The 26232-nt window shown below is 34.3% G+C and overlaps 1 protein-coding gene across 1 annotated transcript in view; it reads right to left on the bottom strand.

The window, feature by feature from the left end:
• Positions 1-315: 315 nt before the first annotated feature.
• The window catches only part of LOC145667119 (neuropeptide F receptor-like), a 483223-nt gene continuing 457306 nt past the window's right edge, over positions 316-26232 (bottom strand). Inside the window, exon 4 of the mRNA XM_081734863.1 lies at positions 316-3093. The gene's annotated coding sequence lies outside the window, so the exon portion shown is untranslated. The remainder of the gene's footprint in view (positions 3094-26232) is intronic.

Here is a 26232-nt window from a genome sequence, read left to right on the forward strand (position 1 = left end):
TATTCTTAGCATATGGCCAAATATTTCCGTAGAGATTGTTAATATGCACGAGAACTGATATTCCACAAAAACAACCTTACATGCAAAAAATACGCAGTAACCTGTACTAGATGGTTATTACAAATGTTGAGTACATTGTTGTTGCGCAAACTTACCTTGTTGAAAACTTACTGTTTTTTAAAATTATATTCGAATAATAAAAATTCCAGGTTCCAAGAGATTTGTGGGTAATTTGGACGCTGTATATTGTGTAACAGTACAGTATAGAAAGCTACTTGCATAGATGTGCAATGTTGTTTTCGGACGCACTTTAGTTTCTTCTTTCGTTATGCGTATGAGAGATATACACATTGAATTACACATAATTTCGTTATAAAAAGATAATTCGTCCAGCAAAAATTAATGTACGAACTCATAGATGTGAGCAATAATCCACTTTCGTAAGGTAATACGTGCAAAATTTATCTTGTAAGAATAAATATGAATTTTCCTACTTTGTGAAGAAATATAAAGTATATTGGAAATTAACATCTCATGCACTCCTTTTTTGTGCACACTCACTCATTTTAATTGTAAAAGTGCCACACTCTTAATGGCATCTCGTATAACTCACAATAATTTCCACACGACCCATGGTATAACCCATAAAATTATCATACCGGCATATTTATATATACACTGGCATATTTATTGTATTGAGTTAAAAGTTACCGGATATAGTATTACTGACTACCTTGCACGTATTTCACAAAACTTGTAATATTAGTGTGAAACTTTTCAAAATCAAATACCTTACAATCACATATACCATAAAATCATAACAAATAATATATATATTACCGTTAGTATTTAGAAATGACGTTTACTATTATTTTAGTGTTTCTGTTTTATGGTATTTTACTACTTATCAAAGTTATATTAGAATACTAGCAACATTGAGACATAGATTTTAATTATGGCTTTGATTTCCTGAAAAAGGATTTTTAACGTACTTTTTAAAGTTGACCACTGATTTACATATTTTAACAATTTGACAATATTTTCGATACCTTGAAAATTTTCATTGACGTTCTTTGCGCCATAACCCTCTTGTGGTCAATGGACAATGTTATAGTAAATATTGCACCATGACATACTTGTGGGCATACTCGTAGAAATCGGCAGTACAAAAGCAACTCAAACTTTAAGCACTGTTAAAGAAATAAAAACAATTATTGAAATCAAAAATATTTTATTGGCACAAATACATTTTCGTTATTTTTATTTAAACATTGAGATATTTATATTTCTGTTATAATATTAATATTATTTCTGTCATTAAGAAACAAATATATATATGCGTATAAGAAACCAATATAAGACACAAAATATATAAGAAATCGCTGTTTTTAAAAATATATAATATATCATATAATGAACATGCTTTTTAAAGGTGAATGTTTAACGTGAATAAAGTTTACGATGAATTATTAGTTGTTTTTAAATCTTTTACAACTATCGTTAGCACATATTAAATTGAACTACGAGATAGAACATTAAATAACGTAAGTAGTACTTCATTTTCTGTTACATATTGTAAAATTATTATACTGCCTTTTATTCATTCTTGGTTTTTTACCTTCATTTTGAAAAATTGAGGTTTCAAATGATATTATGTTCTTTTTTACATATATAATGCAACTAGTTTCTATATTGGTACAGGAGATGAGGGTTTGATTCTCGGTCCAAGTACATTAAAACCGGATTTCATCTCCTATAGTTTAGTTTTGAAAAGAGGGTTAACAAATAAAGTCTGTCAGTGGTATTAACTTACAACTAATAAACGTTAAAACATTGTAGTTAATGTGTACTTTCCTTTGCGCCAATTACGTTTGTGATTTTGTCACACAAACTGTGTCAAAACTCAACTACTATAGATATTAATTTGACCTCTATATGTATAACTTCTCCACATATTATATAAATCGGCACTTTTTGCCATGTTCAAAAACATTTATAATTATTCAACAATTATATTTAAAATACACTTTTAAAATATAACAGACAGATCATTACTACAAAATATATAATGTTAATTTATGTATGGTAAGGACATGTTACATTGCATGTGAACAATGTGTCCATAAAATGGGATATTTTTAAAACATAGTTATCACACATATAACATTTTAAGTGTCCATCAACATGTAATATAGTGTTATGCGTCTTCTACTATAAAATACCCTTAAAGTGTTTGTTGCAACAGAGTGGCACCAGTACCTCAAGGACTAGTATCACAATTCACATGAATATATATATATTATTATTATTCAAGCATAAGCATTATTAAGTATACAAAAAATATATGTATTTACAATCACAATCTTGTAAAATCATGAGCAATAATTAACAGCACACATTACTAGGACAAACTCTAATCTTTAACAGCAGGAATTGATAAGATAAGCTCTAAGCGAAATTCTATAAACATATCAACCTATTTCAACATACTTTGATTACGTATGTTATTTTTTAAATAATAAATCATTGACTCACGTAGTGAAAACAGCTTTCACAGTTTTTAAAATGAAAACGACACAAAACATTAAAGTCAGACAGACCAGTACTTTCTGAGCACTTCGTTGCAACAACACCCTATTAACCACTGCAACAATGCAGATTTACTTGACAAAAGAAACTCTAATTGGGGGCTCAGATTCTTTGTTGCGGTTAAAATAATGAGTATTTTACAGACGAAGACATTTTTAAAAAATATGTTCACAATTGAAAACAAACGGAATCCATGGATTAGTAGGTTATGTATATGATTTACTCACAAATTTGAACACAACAGTCTGTAGGCTACATATATCCTTACATATTTTTTTCTTGCGAGGACATGTAAGAATTTTATCACATAACACAAAGTTCAGGTTTTTATGAAACATTGAGACTATATCAATATTTATGATATTTTAAATTTACTTTCAGATAATTACTTCCTTTTTGATCAGTATACATAACCTTTGAAACAAACGTCAAGGGCATCAAGTCAATAGAAGGGGGAGCAGAATTAATGGCGTCTACATTTGTTCCAATATGGACTGAAGAAACCTAGAAGAAAAGTAAAGAAATAAACTTGTATTAGAAAAGTATTGAAATATATTTGAAAATATAGTTCATAAAACTATGTAAATTATAGTTATTTTGCATGTAAATATATTTGTATGAATGCTGTACCGTACGTCAAGACAGTGACATAACATGACAGGTTGGAGCCTTTGAAAGCAGAAGATTTAGTAGTACCTGCCGAACATCATGGGAACAAAGTACCGAAGAATAGATATTTACTGTTTCATTTGAAATTTTCATTATAACAGTTTTTTTAATAATCATTGTTATTTTACTATATTTTAATGTCATTGTACGATGTAATGTGTGATGGTCAGTACTTGTAATTCAATTTGTAAATTTTATGAAGATCAGGTGACATTAATTTGTATATACTATAGTATTTCTTGTCAGATGCAATTAATACTTAATATTGTAGATATAAAGTTTCTAAGACTGATAATATATTAATAGGTTGAGCATATATCCCAATTAATGGAAATTGTCAGGTTTTGAGAAAACGAAGTAATATTCCGATGTTTTAAAAGAAATAAGATATTTTTGTCAATATAAAAAAAAGCGATGAGTTCTGTTAAATGAATTTACAAAGTTCTTTACGTAACAGTGCTAATTATGTTAACTACACAATATACAATTTTTAAATCACATTTTCATTTTATTGCAATGATTTAACTTATTTCAAAATAAGCTATCGTTGCAACCTTTTTCTAAATGTTTTACTTTCAACTATTCAAGTAAGAATCACCTTATATTGTGGGAAAAAAGTACAATGCTGTAGGACTTTTTAAATAAACAGTAAATCTGTTTACGTGCTGCACAAGCGAGTAAATATTACGCATATATGATAGTAAGGACGAACTAAAAAAGGGTGATTTTTAAGAAAAATGCAATTTAAACATTCTTTGCAAGAACAAATTTAACAAATCGTTCCTATATCAGTTAGTTGTAATCAATGTTATCATGAGTAAGAAAAGCTAATTCTACGCAGTTTATCTACGTGCTTATACTGTGACTATCACGTATCACTTTGGATAAATAACATTATGACCAGTGGGCCTTACTACCCGGACACAGCATATGACATGTGCATGGGTATATGGTCGATATTACTGCACTAATGTCTTATTCTATGTATTATCACTACCGAGATCTTATTTTGTCATTAAATTAATCTACTCTTCAATATTCGACATACAATAGCATTTGGGGATACGATTTTGGAGAGAAAGGAGTGTGGAATGACCATCTCAGTTTCTCCATTCTCTATAACTGATCAAATTATTCTTTGACGTGTGATGTTACGATGTTCTTAGTTGAGGTTTGGATTTGGGGTCGATTTATGTTGAATCACAGTGCAAAGTAATAATTTAAACTATATTATTAGAGGATTTTTAAACAAAACTGAATAAACAGACAATTGAATCTATGTCTATTTCCAGCATTTTAACCCTTTCAGGATTTTTGGTAACTTTTGTTACCATGGCGTAGTATCGTCTTTGACCGCTTTGGAACCGGATGGTCAACTTGGCGGCGCCAAGTGGGGAAAGAGGGGCGTGACTTTCTCTTTTTTTCTTAAGGCAAATTTCAAAATTTTTTCACGCCTTTGGTTTCAAAGATATCAGCTTGAAACTTTGATAGAGATTGTATATACCTTTGGGTATTTCTCTAAAATTTTTGAGATCCCTACGTGAAACCAGGACCGGTCCAGAGGGCGCAAAATTTGGATTTTTCGAAAAATCTTTCGCTTTTCCCGATTTTCCCGTTTCTGGTGTGTAATACGAACAAGTGAGTGCTGCCGTTGGAAAGTATGCTCTATTTTGAAGAAACCGAGGTCTGAACCAATGTCCTACGATAAATAGTAAGGAAGCAGTAACTGTCTGAATTAAAGTCTAAAATTTACCTCAAAAAGTGAAAATCCTAAAAGAGTTAGTTACTCAGTTACCAAGATGTAAGATATAGCGTGCTCCTTCTTACCAAATGTTTAACGTACGCACTTTCTGTGCTGGCTCCATGTTTGACCAGTGATATTGGTGCTCGACTTGAATATAAGCCCGAGTAGAGGTATGAACCATTCTTTAAAAGTGGACCCGATACATATGTCTTCGGTACAGAACATAAACTCTCATCAATCAAATCAAATCATTGTAACAAATTGTCCCAGTAAGAAGTTAAATTTATAGTAATCATCGTTTGTGGTAGGAACAACAACAAATTAACAAAATCAACGTAAGAAATTGCCCTTTTAAGAGTTCAGCTTATACTAATAATCATTGCAATAGGATACGAAATCGTCTACCTAAGAAGTTACAACTTATGAAAGGAATGACATAAAATCAAATGAAATCAATATAAGAAATCGCCTCGTAAAGAATTACAACTTATTTTAATAACCATTGTGATAGAAAAGAACTGAAATCAAAGTAAGAAATCTCCACTGTAAGGAGTTGCTTACCACTGTGGTTGAAACACATCAAATCGAATCAATGTTAAGTCATCACCCTCGTAATGAGTTATTCTAATAATTAATATGCTAGGAAATACATAGTAATTATGATATGGTGAATGAATCTTTCTTACAGTGTACTCGAAAATGGTAGTACAGATATAATTGTTTATAATGTTATTACTATGTTGACATCGTTACCATCCACTTCCATTCAAGTATTCCGGCGAAAATATTCGCAATATTAACATCACTAACTAGTGATGTCTGACCTGCTTACAGCTGAAAATTTCAGAAGTGATATTTACCACTGAAATATTTACTGACTATGTTCTCTGCCTTTCCAGAAAAAAGAGGATATATTATTCCTTTTTTTAGACAAAATGGGCGAAAGAGCCATCTTATACTCTCAACGGACAAGAAAAAAGCTCAAAAGCAAACAAGAAACATGCTTTCAAACTAGACAACTAAATAGGGCACAGATTCGCATGATCGCTGCGTCTCTTTCACACTCCACACACTGGGAAAAACGTATGTGGAGTTCATAAAATCGTATGTTACATTTGTAAATCTTGTAATTTTTGGACTTAACGTACAACAAACGTATAACTGAAAACGCATGTTTTATAATAGTTTCTGTATAAGTGTTCCATCTGTACGTACTTGCCGTGTGAAACACTATAGGTTATCAGGATCTCACATACAAACGGAAATATATAATATATAGCTTACGAAGGTAACATACATATATGTATGTAATATAAGGAAGACTGTTAGCTATCAGACATCCTTCAACGGCATGATGTAACATCTACACTGTTAAAAATGTTTTCTTAAATCTGAGAAACCGTTTGTTATCTGTGCACCGAGATGCTATTTTCTTAGAAACAAGAATTTGAAACTCTCATTAATGAGAAATGAAGAAAAGTAGATGAGGTTGTATAAAGCAAAATGAGAAAATATACTCTTACTTTTCTTATGAATAAGAATTCCCAATCTCATTTCTAAGGAAATATTGTCTCGGTGCACAGATAAGAAACGGTTTCTCAAATTAAATAAATTATTTTTAACAGTGTAAGGTTCAGTGCCTATGTAGCATACGGACAATGTATGCTCCGTACTGATTTCTGTAGTAAGCAAGAGGATACCGTATATTTGTACAATATACCGCTATTCGGAGAACGGATTTTTGTCAGTACAGAATCGACTGTGTGGTTCTTTACGCCGATGTTCTTTTGCGAGCCTTATAATAAAATCCGATGGAACATATTTTTTAATCTAAACGTTTTAAGTTGCCCTCAGCTCCCCGGACTCCGTGGGTCACATATCTATCACAAGCTTTTCAAACGTGGAGCGCACAGTAACTGCACTACGTGTTAGCAGAAAACGTTTCTGAAAAAATGGCCGGGGGTCAGACTTTACATAGTCACAACTACAGAAACTAAACTTGTACTTTGATCTGTCACCATTCATGACCTTCTTGATGTATCTATATGAGATCAACGTTATTAGTCACTTTTTCTTACGAGTTTTCGAATGCCATCAAGTTTGATAGATTTGCGTTTCAAATTTTTGAGTTAGCACCTGGAATGCATAAAGAAATACATATAAAGAAAATAAATAAATAAAATAATAAAATAAATAAATAAATACATAAAGAAAGAAACTAGCAATTTGATACATCGCTTTAATAACTCGAAACAAAATTACGACCATTGCCGTACCAATTGCTACAATGACAGCCTAATGCTTTAAGCTTCCTACAAAGGTAAAAGTGTAAACGTTGGAAAGTCAGACAAAATAACCTATTTGAGTTATTAAAGCGATGTATTTGATTGCTATTTATTTATTTATGCAAATGAATGACCCAATCAAGGGTTCGGACCTCCAACTCCGGTTTCACATCGGTGTTTTAGGTGGGTTTGGGATTTGGGAAGGAACTGGCCCTGGCATTCTAGAAAGTACCTTCCCTGCCTTTGCCTGGTGGGAGTGAAGAAAACCAGGGAAAACCTAGTCAAACCAATGACAGCGTGCCAACGTACCATCACCAAAGCAAGTCCGTGTTAAACTCTGAGCAACCAAAGTGATGATCATGTTTATTTGGGATCAGCGTGGGGTATTATTACTTGCTTACCAGGCAAAGAGTACCACAGTTATCAGGATATAATATGCCTTACTGCTTCGTGCGTTGCGGGATTCTGTGAAATCCCAAAGCGTGGCATGCTGACAAAAGGTATCTCCAACCTAGAAAACAATTCTCCCGTTCACTGCTCGAATGTTGGTAAGACAGATGCCCGAGCCTAGGTATGAAATTAATCATAGTTCGCGTTTTCTCTTTACCGCACATCATCTTCATTCCACCTCTTCCCAACCATGCAGTCAATTCCTAGGGGCAAGTACGTCTGCGATGTTACTATGATGCTTTCTGACGCGCAGTAATGGCTTTTGAACCACTACACCTTACTTCGCTTTTGGACCTATAACACATCAACGGTGCAGAGTTGCGGGCTGTACATTACGACATGACGTACATAGGTATACAGGATTACAGATGTAAAATTTCATCGCTCTATGGTATGTGGAAGTGGGTAGGTAAAACCTTCTCGCACACCTCTCGTTAGCCGGCAAATATCAAATAAATCACATAGATTTAAATTTCACATAGATTTCACAGATTTAATTGTGATGCTTGTACATGCTTTTGCAAAACATTGATTTTATGTGTAAAATGTTAAACAAAACTATTTACGGAATGTTAGAATTCTATTATTATTTATGGTATTTCTTTGATTAACAGTTTCCCCCTCTCATCTTCTACTGTCTTTTGCATAATATAAATGTTATCCAAAATAAAATAAACTAGGTTAAAATAGTTTAGTTAATTGGTTTTAACAGAAAATGTTACATGATCACAATTTGCACAGCGCATAAATATCCGCATAATTTCCAAACCAAACCAAAAATTTAATAAACTTTCCTTTTTTAATAAGCGAATGTGAAATATTTGGTAATTATTCGTATAATTGCTTCTATTATATTATGCTTATGGTTTTACGTTGACATTGTTGGATTTATTAAAAAGGGTGGGAATCACATTACTATTTTGATACTAAAATCATAACGAAACACAAAAATAAAATGACATAGTAATTAGAACGTTTTTAACTATAATCATTCTAGAAGTTTTGACGATTTATTATGTATTTTACATATTTGCGTATTTTTAAAACAAAGCTAATCTTTGGTCAAAACACTAAAAATACCAGACGCGAGCATTTTAAACTTTCAACTTGGAATAGATTCTGTATCTCAATTCCAAATGTTTACCGGTTGATAGTATCTTCATAATATAAATAGGTATTTCTTTTAGTTAGAAACAATATCAGAATTTTCAAACATAAATGATACTTGTACACAATGACACTTATTCTTGGGTACTTTACGTAAAAGAATAAGAAATAACAGTGAAAATCAGTAGAAAAATCACAAATGTTCACTTCAAAAACCTCCGTCTAGAGTACAAATTCGAAATGTTGAAAATGCTTCATAATAAAACCAAAGTGAGATAAACGTAAAATCTTCAGAAGAGAAATGCTACAGAAAGTTGGAACTGGGTTCCTTTAAATACTTGCTTCTACGTTCAAAACGTATACAAAATAACGTCGTCAACTATTTCGACTTTGAAGAACAAACAAACAAAGTTTATTGTGGAACTTAATAGGGACAACAAAACGTTTTGAAATATTAACTTGGAAAATCTTACACAGCAGTTATATTGTGTATGGGAGGAGAAAGAAAACATATTACAAATACAAAACAAACTTATGTAATTATTATTTATGGAATGGAATATGATGCACTATACCGGAACAAATTGAGAAAAAGCAGGGCATCAACATTTTGTGTTTTATGACTATGACTTTTTTTTACTTTGTCATACCTAATCAAAACCAACTGAGCTACTAATAATGAGATGAGAAATCATATTTCCTACTCTGGCACCAAATAAAGTAAATAAATCCACATGTATATCACAGCGCTCTAATATACTTAGATTCAGTGATAATTTGCAGTGTTAAATGTTGTATAATACTGCAAAATATCAACACTAACACACACAAGGAAATGAAACATTACATACAATTCCTTACGTGATTACTTTACTAAATTTCTGGTTTTAAAATCTTTTGTTGGAAATTTTACTTCAATGGTAATTTATGAACGAAACTTGTAGAATAGTCGATGAAGGAGAAACCCATGGACTTCAGTCTAATATACCGTTACTGAAATACGTACACGAAGAATACAGAAAGCATGTGAATATGACAAAGCATAAAATTCAACTCAAGGCTTGAAGTACTGTATAAGTGACAACAGCACTTAAATGGTAGAGCGCTCACCTCTGGTGCCTGTGTTTTCTAGTTCTAATGCTTGTGTTCGAATGTTGTGTGTGTGAGTTTGCTAGACGTTCTCCCGCTTATTCCCACATTTTAATTTCACTATTTCACTCATTCTCATTATCACCGTCTCCGTTATCCTACACAGCATAGCTGAAACTGAAAGATTCCATTTCATTTATTTTTGAGATATTGTAAAATTTAGAAATAAATGAAAGAATTTACACGTATTAAAATACCATATCAGCAGTGCGGACTGTCTGTGTAACAGCACAGCAAAAGCGGAACTGTATTAGCATTAAGAGCGGGAGTAGAAAATCTCACTGGAAGTTATTACATTTTAAAACAAGCAGTAACATCTCATAAGAATCATAATTAAATTTGACTTTTGAATCTCTTTCGTTTTTCAAATAGAAAAGGTTATTTCAGTTGAAAATGGTTGTGCACCTAAACTGTCTACTACTACTAACCTAAATTTTGCAACAGACTCCAATGTTGGCAAATACATTTCCTTTGAAACCATTTAGGAAAGTACACAATGCATCACTTCTGTAGACCAAAATGTGAGTTGTATTCATATTAAAATATGAAAATTACTCCCCAACTTTGCAACTCCTACTCAGATTATATGAAATGGTGTTATAGTTAATTATCACTTCAAACAAAACAAAACAAACTTTTATAAATCACATGAAATCTTTATCTCAGAAACCTTTAGCAATAAAAACTTGTTCAAAGATAACGAATTTTGAACTTTTATCCGTTTTTAAAATTGGAGAAAACTTTCGTCACGTCACTTTTATTTGCCCTTGAATTTCTGTGACTGGCTATTAAATTTCCATTTTTTCGACCTCTTCGATAAATTAAAAAGTGGGACCGTCATGTATTACATCGGTTTCCGGGTCTTAGTCACCAAATGTTATTTGTCACTATGTTAATATTCTCTAAGAGCCAAAGTTCCCATATTTCTTCAGGATTCCTCTTGATAATGCTTCTCGAGATACTACTCTCCATGTTCGAGGCAGAAAAAGACACTACGTCGAAGCAAAGCATTTAAAACTAGGTCTCACTGGTTAATCAAGGAACAGAATGCTAAGTTGACTCCAAATTTAACAAATCAGCAGGTTCCACACATTCTACATCAGAAGCCTCTAACTTGCGTAAAGTTTGAAAAGTAATAATGTAAAACCACTTCATTGCAGGCCACTTTTTCAGGTGAAGAGAAAGAAAGAAATCCCTGACAGCGAGGTCGGGGTTGTAAGGGAGATGATTGAATAGTTTCCGTCAAAATCTTTAACTAGTCTCAACAGTACGAGTAACCGCGTGTAGGCTGACGATGTCATGGATCAAGGAAAAATCCAGAGCGTAGCATTCCTCTCCGTCAATTTTGGATTGCACGTCATAAACAATTCAATGTTTAGCAATACCCTTTTGGTTCCAAAAGACATTGTAATGATTTTGTTACCTGATGGTGTTTTTTTTTTTTTTTTTTTTTTTTGACCGTGCGCTTTAGGAGAACCAGAGTGCCCTCATTGCATTGATTACTGCTTGGACGCTCCAGTGACGTGCGATATCCAGGATTCATCTCCCGTCAGTATGTGAGAAAAGAGGTCATCCCCTCCAACCATCATCGGGTCAAAAAATCACAAGGAGTTTCCATTTTTTGCTCTTTGTCAGCGTCTGTCAGCATTTTTGGCAGCCAATTCGCACATAGTTTGTCATAATCTAGCTTGTTACTCACAATTCGATACATTGCTTTCACAGACACTTCTGGAAGCTCTTTAGCGAGTTTAGTTATTGTGAACCGGCGATTAGATAGTACTTTCTTGTTAACACGTTGCATCGTCCACCTGAACACTAGGTTTTCAGCTACGCTTATCCTCATGAACATTTGAACGCCCTTTCCGAAACTTTCTGCACCATTGCCTGACTTTACCTTTACTTACTACTGTCGATTCGTAAATGGCACAGAGTTCCCGATGGATGTCAGCTGAATTCTGCCCTTTGGCGCTCAGAAATCGCATGACAGATTTGACATCACATTTGGCAGGATTTTATATCAGGACAGCCATTTCACCTTATGCTACTTGCACGCAGAAGTGACACTTTGATCTAACCTCACTCAACCTCACGATCACAATCTCATTTCGACCTCACGCTCACATCACCAGTCTGACCTCACGATCGCTCAACCTCATGCTCACATCATTCTAACCTCAAGCTCACATAACCAGTCTGACCTCACACTCACTCAACCTCACTCTCACTTCGTGAGGTTGAAGTCGAGTGAGCGTGAGTTCCGAACTCGTGAGCGCCGACCTCATGAGTTTAGACACCTTTGCTTGCACGTACGCAACTTCACTCGAACTACTGAACTTCTGTTGCAAGCACAAAATACTAGGGCATGCTCTAGCGCATACCAACTACACACACACACACACACACACACACACACACACACACACATATATATATATATATATATATATATATATATATATATATATATATATATATATATATATATATATATAATCGTTCTAAGTGTAGCGGAATTATACGGGAATATAAATATGATATTAACACTATCATGGGTTGAGTTTCATCGTCTTACTCCAAACACACTAATCAGATTGTGATGAAATTTGTTGGAAGCTTTGAAAATCTAGACTCTTTGAAACTACACAAGTAGTAGTGTGATGTGTACACAACGTGAAGAAGTTTGTTTTTTATAGTTTGATATTCTCTCAATTATTATTGAAATCGGAAATGGTAGTACATTGATACTACTTCCGGTTTTATTAGAGAGATTGCAGTGCAGATGGAGTACATTCTTGGGACGTTCAACTGATTACAGAAAACAGCTTCTCGCTATTTGGTGCACTTTTTACTTCATAATGATAAACGTTAAAACGTCATAATTGAAAGTAGTGGATTTCTGACATTTCCCATTTTAGTAGAGATATTAGAGTACAAGTGGAACATATTCTTGGGACCCTTTTAATTGATTGTAGAAACCTGATTCTAGCTATCTGTTACTGTTTTTACTCTATGACCATCAACATTACAACCGGAAATGCTTTCTTTCTGTCTGCAAGTACAGAAGCGTTATTGGAACGTTTAATTGTTTGCAGAGAACTGCTTCTCGGTCTCGTACCGGTTTTACTCTATAACGTTCAACGTTAATACTCGGAAGTCGTTGATTTTTGAAACTGATTACAGCAATCCGTTTTTTTACTATCTATTAGGATGGCCACATTTTCCGGAAAAACGGAAAACGGAAAATATTTTTTCCGGAAACCGGAAAATTGAAAACGGAAGACGGAAAATTTTCCGGAAAAACGGAAGACTGAAAATTTTTCGGAAAACAGAAGACAGAAAATTTTTCTTGAAAACGGAAGACGGAAAATTTTCCGGAAAACGGAAGACGGAAAATTTTCCTTTCCGGAAAAACGGAAGACGGAAAATTTTCCGGAAAACGGGAAACGGAAAATGTGATTTCCGGAAATCGGAAAACTCTTTTTCGGAAATGGCCATCCCTACTATTTATTACGACTTTTGTTCTATGGCTATCAATGTTAAAACCGAAAATTGTTTATTTTCTCCAATTTCGATTTGAGTAGATGGATAAGAGAAAAGATAGTACCTATTGGTAGAACTCTAAATCGATTCTAAAAGAAACACTGTTTCGTGCTGTTATCGTTTTTCTTCTGTGTAGTTCAATATTGAAACCGGAAGTTGTAGTTCATTTCTGCCACTTCTGGTTTTAGTAAGATGAAGACATATTTCTAGGACTCTTAATTAATTGCAGTGAACAGTATCTCTCTACCTATTATCATTTTTACTCTACAGCGATCAATGTTAAAACCGGAAATAGTTAATTGGTGCCATTTCCGGTTTAAGTAAAGTATAACAACAAACTCGATTCCTAGCTTTCAAGAGCTCCCCCGTGGCTAAGCGGTTAGCGTACGCGCCTTTGGCGTGGGAGGCCCGGGTTCGATTCCCGGCGGGAGCTCATGTGGTTCGGATTCCACGATAATCAGTAGGTCAACGTCTCATATAGCCTCGCTGCTGAACGGGACGTTAAACTCAGAATCAACTCAACCCTAACTTTCGAATTTTAAAATTCTGCCCAAATTTGGTGTGTTTGATCTAGTAGCTCTTGAGAATTTTTTGTCTCCCGGACGGACGAACGGACTTGGTAAATATATACTGGAGCTTTGATAAACAAAACTTCTTAAAAAAAACAATAAAAATTGGTACATCAATATTGAAGTTAAGGGTAAAAATGTATACAATGAAGTCGGCTGATTGTGACATTAACACTGTCAGAGTTTAAAGAGTTTCATAGTCTAGGGCTATAGATTATTAATAGATCCCTATGAAGTTTACGTGGGACTACAATACTCTTGTAATCAATAATGGAATCATCAAAATTGGTACTTTTTTGTGGGATTTATGAATGATCATACACACACACACACAAACTCAAAATAATTAGTCCAAAGTCTACCATCTGATATTTATGAAGTTTACATAGGACAAAAAAAATCTTTCAAACAATCACGAAACTTCTTGCACCTTTGTCGAAAATACGCTTGATCATTCGCACAAGTCATTTTTGTATGAACACAGTAATCTATTGAGAAATTTGATACTCTAGCTCCGAAGACTATCATTAGGACATTATGAAGTTTACATAATACCACTAGGAAAAATACTTTTTGAAACAATAAAAGAACTGTCATATTAGATTTTTTGTCAAAGTTATGAGTGATCATACACACACAAACACACACACAAAATGTGACGAACACTCTCAGTCATTATAGAAAAATGGAAGGCAATCTTTCAGTTTTATGCCCCACGGTTATGCCGGGTAGGCTAAAGAAGACAGTGAAGATGAGAAATGAATGAAATGGTGGAATGAAGAAAATAGGAGGAAACGGGAGAACCCTGAGAAAACTCCCTGGTGTGTTGTCTAACACAATGTTCACCTGGCGTGAGCGGGAATCGAAGCATGGACTCCACATACCAGAGGTGAATGCTCTAGGACTTTTTTTAAAAAAGAAAATTGACCGGTCTCAGGATACCTCAGTTTCCTGAGCATCAGAGTTTCCTCGTATACAAGGTTTCTTTAACCTTTACCAAACTTGACATTGACACGAACACAAATATATTCAAGACAGTTAAAAATCGAAAGGCCCTTCCACCGGAAATGGAACCCGGAACCCCGTACAGCAAAGGTGGACGCGCTAGTCACTAGACTAGCGAGAAGGGCAAGCGACTGAGCCAACGCTGCCACTCAGCCATTGTAGAGTTTTACGGCCTAGCTCTAAAGAATATCATTAGATCCTCATGAAGTTTATATGCGACAACAAGAAGAAACGTACTCTTTCAAACAAATAAAGAATCTCAGAAGTCAGTACACCTTTGTTAAAGTTATGAGTGATCATACACAAAGTTAATGATGAACATTGTCAGTCATTGAGGGATTTTATGATCTAGTTTCCGAAAACTATTGTTAGTTCCTTATGAAATTTGCGTTGGGCAAAAGGAAAGAACACTCTTCCAAATACAGAAGGACAATCAAAATCTCTATGCCTCTATGTCGACAGAACCCCCATTAACGTATTTCATCATCTACCTTCGAAGACTATCATTAGATTCTAATGAACTTTGGAATGACCGTGAAAGCAGGGGCGTCATTTAGGGGGGCAGGGAGGGTCATTTACTGCCCCCCTGAGTTTGAGATGTATATAGATTTTATCAATAGAATAGGAGTAAATCAGTGAAAAACGCGAAATTTTACTTATATCAAGGGGTCTTGCCCCCCCCCCCCAAGCAAAATGTGAAATGACGCTCCTGCGTGAAAGTATGATTTTTCAAACAAAAAAGAATTATAAAAATCAGTGAACCTTGTAGAAATTATGCGTGAACATAAACAAAACACATACACGAATTGAAAACCTTCTCCTTTTCTAAAGTCAGTTAAAAATGATTGGTACCCAGTTAAAAATGGGTAAACTGGTTTGCATACATAAACATGAAACAGAAATCCAAATTAATATATCTTTAATTTTCATAAATAAAGTAGGACTACTTTTGGATTTAAGTGCGTAACTTTAGATTTCTCTTCCATTTATGACAAACAGGAGAAGGTAAGCTTTTCTTCTTGGCTTGGTAGTGACAAATTTCCAGAACTATTATCGTTAGCGAGAACAAGAAGTAAGTTGACACAAATCTTCCGAAATGGCGCCTTCTGTCTCAGTTAAATTTTTATTCCTAAACTCTACGCATGCAGATAGCAGTAACGTTGATGTGATTCTTGTGGTTTCGGAGAACTGTGGTTTCTTCCTTGTTTCTCGCAGTTACCGCACCTGGAAGTCTTAAGTTTACTCTCACGCCTTCTGCATTTATTTACATGAAGAAATAATCGTTCTAACAGCATGAAGCAAGGTAATTTTCCACCAGTTTAATTACGTATAATTCTATATACTTCTATAACTTTGGCTTTACAGTCAGGCACGAAGACTACAACATACTTCAGAAACTGTAACAGTTACGTTGGAACGAGAATTTCTTTCTATATTACATTATATTCAATTTAAACTGAATTTGTCTGACGTCAAAGGTAGCTACTCATATTCTCAGTAAACAACATGAAGATGGTAAGGAGAAGGCAGGAAACGTGGCAATCAAACCGACAAAAGAGGGAGGCAAAAGAGAACTTTGATGAGGTAGACAATGATTTGATAAAGGTTATATTCGTGAATACATGGTTTGTCATAAACTGACACATTTATTTTATTCTTTCCCTCTACGTCATCTCTCGCCTCCTTTGCTCAACATATCGGCCTGTATTTGCGATCATAAAAAACGTGCGCCTACGTCATACATCTCGGTCAGTTGGAGACTATTATGATAATGCAATGTCATTATTGGAAACAAGTAACGATGTACACCACGAAAAGAAGTTTGGTTTGTATGGCGTGATATTTTATCAATTAATATTGAAACCAAAGTGCTGGTAGATTTTTACCACTTTTACCACTTTTTAGAAGAGAGATTAGAGTGGAGATGGAATTTATTCTTGGGGCGCTTAATTGATTGCATAAAACCGGTTATATCTATATTTTACCAGTTTTAGTCTAAACAGATCAATATTAAAATCGGAAATGATTTATTTTTACCATTTTCGGTTTGAATATCGCTTCGATCAAAGAACTCAATTTTTTTTTTTTTAATTTTTGACTCTCTATATCTTGTCTAAAATTTATCGTTCTTCTTGAGGTTTTTTTTTGTCTTCGAAACGGATGACGGATAGTCAGAGGCGCGCCCTCGCGGGAGATTCACCTAATCTGGGCCTCTCCCTCAAAACTCCGTAACTTGATACATTTGTACACTTTCTGAATATAATTATTATCTACTACAGGAATGATTGATGTAGCCAAAGATTTTATATAGCACTTCATCTATATCAGTGATAGCCAAACCGTCGATCGCAAGCTACTAGGGACATTTTCGGTAGATCGCGTTAACAATCCGGTTGGCTAACCTTGACTACTCCACTGAACTGACGTTAAAGACAGGGGGCGCTGACGACGATAATTGCTTGTTTCTTCCGCGCAACTGCCAATGTCAGCTTCATCTCACAGTTGACTGTATACGAGTGGGGTTGTGCACGTTGTTTTTCGTGCTTATATTAGACATTTGCTACCTTGGATCGTGTGATTTCATATTTATCAGTAATGTAAGTTTATAGGCAATAAACAAATATAGGATTTAAAAAAAAAAAACAATAGTTGGTAGTTCTTTTGATTGGTAGCTCACAGTACTATTTAAAAACATTACGGAGGCTTAGAAGGTTACTAAGTTTGGTGACCAGTGATCTATACTATTTCTTTACTTATAAAAATAATTTAGTTTTATCGTTTCCCTTGAGAATATAGACAGCAATACTGGAAAATTACTTATCGTCTTTAGTGTATAGAGCAGCGTTTCCCAACCGGTGTGCCGTGAATGGGTCGCTGGTGCCGCGAGGAATCGAAACAAAATTATTAATTTTATAGCAATCAAATTGCAAAACGTAGGGAAAAATATCTATTTGTATTTCACATTACTATGAACCTCTACCATGAATCTACAATTTTAAGTTTCATACCGGGTTACTGTTCTGTACATTTCTAATATTGAAAAAAAAGTATTTGTTATCATTGTTATGACCATTATTGCTTCTTTATTGTTGCAGATTATTTCGTAACTTGAAAATTTAAAATATCATTCAATCCTTTCCACAAATTACCTACATTTTTGTTTTAAAAGTAAAAGAGATTTGTTTGTTCGTTCGTTATTTAGTGATCTTCCTTCTTAGTAAAAGGTTGGATACAGTTTTTAAAAAGAAAGCGTATTTTTAAAAACCTGAGTCCAATATTCCATTGCAATTGTTTTCTATTTTTAAATTAGGATGAAAAATAAACGATGATGATTTACCACGGGGAAAAATCAGTGATCGAGCTTTCTTCTCTGTGAGAAGAAGATCAATAATCACAGAAAAAATACTACTGTGTTTTATATTTACAAATAATATCTATAAGTGTGCCGCGAGAATCCAAGTAACACCCGTAGTGTGCCGCAAGTTGAAAAAGGTTGGGAAAGAGTAACACTGATGCAATAGTATTTACATAGATCCATCCAAACATTTCTGGGTGTGCTCTTGGAGAAGGTAAATATATAAAGGAGATTCTATTGTTAAACCAAGTTCCTTAAAGAAAAACAAAGAAACAAATTTTTTGCTTGATTGGTTCGTTCAGGATTATATCTGTGGCAGAAGGCGGTAAACTAACGTGTAGAAAAGGAAAATGATAGATACGAAATAAGAGATACGTTTCTGTATTAGTTCAATCATCTTCCGGTACGTAGCATATATACTTTAGCTTAAAGGAATAAGTTCTAGAAGGCCTTCCCATGGTTCACATATTCAGATTTACTTAGACTAAAGAAAAAGAAGATTTGGAAACACACGAAACCTCGAACACGCTTCACCTCAACCAGGGGCAAATTCCATTCTAGAAAAGTTTACTTTATTTCGTGATTCTCACAAAACGTTGAGTTGCCTCTTGTGTATGTATAAAGCCTGATATATATTCCCTTGCAGTGAGGAAAGTTGTAGAAACGGTTTTGTTCACTTTGTGTAAAGTATGCTTTTTTTTAAAAAAATAGCGAAACATCACTTTTCCATTAGTGCATCAACGTATTAGTGATAATCCTGCATCAGGTAGCTGATTATAAGATGAACTCAAAGCATAAATATGTATATATAATTTGTCATAAAATAGAATCTAATTTTTATACGAAAATTTCAGAATAAGACAAATCAATTATGCAGGGTACCCCAAAAGTAACTACAAGAATTGAAAAGTCAATAACGTTTTAAAGAAATTTATTCTACAAAAATGTTAACACAGAAAAATAGTGTAATCTATGGAGTTTTTATTTATTTCATATATTATTTTAATAAATATTAGTTTCATTTACTTCTATATCATTCATTCTTTGGTAGCTGTAATTACAAATTCTCGCAATCACGTAATTTTAAACAGGGTTGCAAACTTTATAAGTGTTAAACATATCTTGAGAACGAGTTATGATATCAAATCGCTGTAAACGGCATCAGAACCTTCACGTTTATTAAAAACCAACCATGTGCGTGATTAGTTGTAATATCGATATATCTAAGCACGTTTTCGATTTTTTTTTTTTTTGAAGAAAGTAATTTTTTTCAATCCCTTGTAACTTTGCTCCTACTCGTTAAAAATAGTTCAGATCATGGTCATATTATTCGACACTAAGGTAATTTCGATGTGCGTTGACATGACAATTTCAGTTGCGTTATTACCACTGTAGGTAGAGGTCTCTAAAATTTAGTTGTTTACGGATGTTTGCCATAGTGTAACGAACATAGTTTGTAACCCTGTCAAGTAAATGTGGTATTGTAAATTTTCGTTTAACACGTAGATTTGAAACGTTTTAAAAATAAAACTTTATGTTGGGTTGGGAACACTTTTAATCATATGGTATTGCGGAGTATATGAAATTATGTCCCTCTGTTGATATTTACATGCTACAAAATGTTACCAATTTTTATCAATCAGTATACAGATTACAAGGGCGTTTTAAGATAAATGGTATTTCGGGTACAAACTGTGGTAGTCCTGCCCCCAACAGAACTCTCCAGGTGACGCATATACATAACCAACCAAGTGACGTCACACTAAAGACTGGCAACGCTGCATCCAGTCGACGAGCCTACGAAGTAGCTGTATCCTACAAGCAGCAGGAGCGACTCGTTCTCTTGCAATTCGATGACAGAAAGTGCAAATAGTGAACTCCTTACGTAAAGAAACAAGAAGAAACATGTTCTTTGCTGCTTGATATAACTATACATATCGTTATTTTGTAAGAACAGTGGACAAATATTTAATCAATCTTTATATTGGAATATATATTGTTCGTAAAAATGAGTATTGCGTCTCAGTCTAATAAACATTGCGATTTTTAATTCAGTATTTTGACTCATCCACTTGATTTATTGTCGTATGTCATTGGTTGTCATCTGTCCTTGCAGGTGTTTCACCTGTGTTTATGAGCAAGTTGCGAGAAAACGCGTTTCTGCTGTTTGCTACCATAGCCTTCAACGGGTGACATTTTTATTTCTTGTATGGGTTTGGTGGTTCTTGGATCATTTAATTTCAGATGTTACTTTATCATCCCTTTAACTAAACTTCACACAATCTGCATAAATCAACAAAATAAAACAATAATATACTCGTATCAACTACATTGGTATAGTACTATTTAGATCTTCCATGCGCAAAAGCCGGCCCACGGGCTGATCTCATCTCTTAAACTGAATTGAATCTTTTTTCCTGGATATCTGATGTTCGCCTTGAAAATATCCTCGCCATTGAAACATTAAGTGCATCACCGAATATTGAAAACAATTTCGGCACCAACTTACAGAAGGATAAATTTCTAATTTAACATAGTATCTGTGTCAAGGATACAACACCAGATAGAAAATCAGACGTGGGTCTCCTGACCAAAAACATGAATAGAAGTAAGTGGTTAGTAGCAAGGAAACTCTGAAACAGAATTTGTTGAACACATTTCAGTTTGTGGTAATTAATGCTCAGGTATTAAATAAATTAAATTTTATTAATTTCCTCAGTTACATTAAGTACATTTATATTTTTATTTCTACGATATATGTATTCTAGGCTGATATTTCTAGGATCGTATCCCATAGATATACCCTGTAGGCTGAGATAGACGGATAAAATAAGGTGGGAGAAAATGGAAGAACCCCGAGAAAACCCACAGACACGACGTTGTTCACCACAAACTCACGTAGCCGGGAATCGAGTCAAGAACACCTTGCACGACAGCTAAGCAATCTACTACTGAGCTATCGCCATTTAGTTAACTGTGTTTCGGGTTCGATTCCCGGTCTCAAAATTTAAACGCAACTTGGTGATTGAAATCCCACTTTAAACTATTATTTCCGTGCCTCATGTAGACACGGTGTTGGAAAGGGCAGCTAAACCTCAACCAATCACACTCTAAGGAACCGTGTACCTCGTATTTGCTTTGGCATTCTCTCTATCGTTCTGGGTCTAATTTTATTAAATTTATTATTTTTACATAGCAAATCCAATTAAGCTCATGCATAAAGGTGAAGAAGAATATATCGTTGGAACTTTAAGCGTATATATCGTACATATATACAGTATATATCGTTGTTTTTGAATTCAGAATTTAGATAACATTTTTTAAAACTATAGAAAAAGAAAAAGAAGTAAAAAATCGAAAACTGCCCGGAAAACCAATTCTAAAGCAAAAAGTTACAATCTAAAGATTTGATATGGAACTCTGAACAATTTATGATGCAGAATGCGATGACTTTACGAGCTGTTGGATGGGGAAAAATACGATTCTAAGTATTCAGCTATAAAACGAGAACCACGGTAAAAACAGGCAATAAACCCTTGCCATCGAAAGCGAGATTTCTGCTAATAAACCATATTCGAAATACTGGGTTGACCGTTGAGAATGCTAAGAATGCATACTGACCAATAATGTCACTCTGCAACGAAGTTCTTTTTTTTTCGTTTTCTTTTTAATGCAATGTTTGGAATCAGAAATATAAATCCCATAGACGAGAAAACCATGGCAACCAGCGGGGGAAAAGGCAATATACATGTTAAAGAATTGGTGACACGTGTTGGTTATATATATACCCTTTTAACTTTATTATTCTTCAGAACACTTGAATGTATCTTAACATGTTAATCTTTACGCAGAAAAGAAGTTTTTAGTTTGATTAACGCCTAAGTCAGACTGTTTAAGCTAGAAACTTAAAGTTTGGTAAGTATGTCGCATTTGTGACATAAAGGACCACTAAAGAAGGATTTTTTTGGAACTTCGACGTGGAAGGCGGAGGAGCGGGAAGTTGGTGGAAGGATTATTATAATAATATGTCCATATTTCGAATTCGCTGAAAGGTTAGCGACATGAATTTTAGAATTTAGAATTTTCATTTAAAATAATTAGAAGCGTGTTTTAATGGTATTTTGAATTGATTTGATTTTGAATGTAGTATCCCTTTCAGCAGAGAGGCTATATGAGACGGGATCTACTGGTTAACGTGGAATACGAAAAGCATGCGCTCGCGCCGGAAATCGAACCCGGGTCTTCCACGCCAAAGGCACGTACGCTAACCGATTACCCACAAAGGAACTCCAATTTTGGTAGGTGGAAATAGAAAGGGGTGGGCTAGTTCTCTAAGATATACTGATCTCAGATTTCCTTAGGTTTAGAAATAAAATTTGTATATAAACCTTTACAATTTTTTTTCATAACAAAGTAAATAAAAATTACCGACATCCGCATTAAATTTTCTAATTTCAATTCTTAAACTTGACCATGTTATGTTGCCTCATTTATTTGTAAAATACGAACTAAATTATCTGTCCGGAAAGCTTCGTTTCAAGAAAACTCATTCCCAGAATAACTACCCTATGTTTTTTTTCTTCAGGAGAACAGATTATGCCATATTGTCAGGTTATTAATGAAAACATATTTGTACAATATTAACAAAATCGTATAGGTCGTTAGTGAGAAAATCGTCCGAAAAAAACCCACTCCAGAGGAATTACTCCTTATGACTTTTTTCAGGACAAATTTGTTATCCCATATTATTAGGTTATTAATGAAATGTTTATTTATGAAATATGAACAAAATCGTCTGGGGAAAATCGGGAAAATCTACATAGAAAACTCATCCCTAAGAATAAACTACCCTTCTGAATTTTCCGTTGTAAAACGATTTTGTTACACTGTATTATAAGGTTTTTAGTAGAACATTGATTTATGAAATATGAACTAAATTGTTAGAGTTGTTTTGGAGAAAGTTTCAAACACTTAAACTACCGGTACCCTAATTTTTTGTGGTAGGAAGATAAAAATGCCCCTACGGAATCTTCTTTTAATTTTTTTTTAAGTTTTAAATTTTGTCTAGATACCGTGAACAGTATGGTCTCTACGTGCGTATCTTTTTATCGGTAAGGGGCCACGGTGGCTCAGTGGTAGAGCGTTCACTTCTGGTGCTTGGGGTCCTGGCTCGATCCTAGTCGCCACCAAGTGAACTTTGTGGTGGACAAACACCGTATGCGTGGGTTTCCTCGGGGTATTCTCCTTTCTTCCCACTTTCTTCGTTCCACCATTTCATTCATTTCTCATCATCACCATCTCCTTTAGCCTAGTCGGCATAAGCTTGGGGCGTAAAACTCACAGATTTCATTTCATTTTTCTTTTCATCGGTACAAACGGACGGAAAGATGGACGGACGAACAGACAGACTAACATCAAAACTCCATTTTTCGGCATGTAGGTGTCATGATATGTATAAATCCGCTGTAATCTCAAATTCGATTATTTTCACAGTCCTATACTTTCTTTTCTCTTGTCGTCGCTCGAAAGAAAAATGGAAAATGGTTATAATTATAACATGTTTTTTATACTCTAGTAGTTTCTAGTTTGGGGTAAACTTATCTTCTCTAACAATTTATTCTTGCTTAATTTTTATCTCAAGCTATTGTGTTATTTTACAGGGCGCAAATCTATCTATCGATTATATGTGGTTTATTGTCTTTTATAGGCATCACGCTTGGGTTGAAATCTGTGGGGGTTGATTGGAAAGTCTAGGAGAAAATAAACGTCATATTTGACAAAAATCAAATAATTATTACGCAATTTATTGCAAAAATAAATAAATAAATAAATAAATAAATAAAGTAAATTTACATCCGAGGGTGATTCAGAAAGTAATGCCTCCAAGGTGATACTTTCATTTGTGTTTGACGGATAGCACCGATACAGGTATCAGAGGAAAGCTTGCAATGTCAGCTACAAATGGTGGCCATCATTTCTCAACATAGTCCTCATTACGGCAACACACTTTGCGTCAAAGCGAAGAAAGAATTTTCATGCCCTCAGAGAAGAATTTTGGTTGCTGGTGGCGACACCTTTGCTGAACTGCTGTTTCTACCTCTGCATCACAACTGTAGCGTTGTCTTTTTAAGGTGATCCTTAAGCTTAGTTAAGAACCAATAGTCGCTGGTTGCAAGATCCAGACTATAGCCAGGATGATGCATAGTGTCAACAACACTTTACCAGCAGATGGGACAACTTTGAATTTTTTGGCGGAGAAGAGGACGTGTAGCTGTACTCCATAGACTGACGCTTCGTTTCCAGGCCGTAAGAGTCTATCCACGGTTCGCTGCCGGCGATGAGCGTACAGCCTAATGCAGTCAGAAATTCAATGACAGTCTGCTGTTTTAACTGGAACTCACCACTGAATGCCATGAATTGCTCCATTATCCTGGAACGAGAAGACATAGATAGGTGAAAAAAGTGACATTCCATGGCTTAAACACAAGTGTAGTAATGATAAACAGTTCAGAATGTTTGCAGTTCTATTGTCCAAGTAGTGGGCTTGGAGGTATTAGTTTAAGAATCACCCTTCATATTGCACAAACTTTCAACTTCGGATTGATTTTAACCCTTTATACTCAATGTATTTCAACCTAAGTACCCTTTGTCTTCAAGCCTCAAATAAACTTGAGGCTTGATAAGATTCATTGAAATCGGATGATTGCTGTATAATAAATAAACAGAGGAATGCAAGTGCATGTTGAATCGAATGGTGAAAGCTTAATTTCATTTGCTTCAATTAGCCAGCTCTTTCATTATCTCTGTATTTTATTCACATCAACGTATAATGTAGTTGTTTTACTTCCTTTGGCTTTTGTGTAGCAAAAGAATGTTCTCAATTACACATTCTAAACTTTAAAAAAATTCTTTGTCGCTTTATATTTCAAACATTCTTTCCTACAAAGAAATACTTTGGTTTCACTGTAAGTTGTTTTTTTTTTCTTTCTTTCTGAATCTGCATGTTCAGTTTATAATTAATTGTCAGACACATGTTATTGATTTTTTTATTTCCTTTATGATTGCAATACAAAGTGGGTCAAATAATGCTTTAAATAGCTAATTAAACACTAATGGCAAAACATAAACAGAAAATAATCCTGTTTGATGATTGAAATTATCGAACACATTAAAGCACAAATAGACTTATAAACAGTTAAGCTCTTCAGTAACAAATGGGAGTCATTTGATGAAAATGCAGTTAATTACTAGAGCAGAAAACTATGACTTAACGTTTTAGAAGACTATGATAATGTACGTAGAAATGACTTGTATATAGTTCAAGGTTTTCTATATTTCTTTTCTTTAAATACAGCGAAAAGCTAGACCTTTGTAAAGAGTAACGTGAGGAAGTATATTATAAAACTGAGATTAAAGTTATATTAAATGGGATATTGTGTGGTCAGAATTCTCCCTAAAATTTTAGAGTTTACACTTGATGCAATTAACAGTTTTGAGGTATGTTAAACTCTCTTTTATACTCGAGACATTTTTTTCTAGAGATCATATCAGTGAACAAACACCTTTGTCGTTCGGAATCATGTTGAAGAATATGAAGCTTAAAAATATAATGGGGGTCTTTTAAAGAACGCAACTTTTGAAATGTTCGTTATTTCTGTTCTGGTAAGCTGGCAACACTGAACGTTATGCGATTTTCAGCTGTTGTCTCTGTGATTAGTTGTTACGAAGCGCCCAATAGCGTTATCTGTTTTCTGTGCGCGTAGGAATGGA

The sequence above is a fragment of the Thermobia domestica genome, chromosome 12 (assembly GCF_964235325.1).
Source record: "Thermobia domestica chromosome 12, izTheDome1.hap1.1, whole genome shotgun sequence".
Classification (NCBI taxonomy): domain Eukaryota; kingdom Metazoa; phylum Arthropoda; class Insecta; order Zygentoma; family Lepismatidae; genus Thermobia; species Thermobia domestica.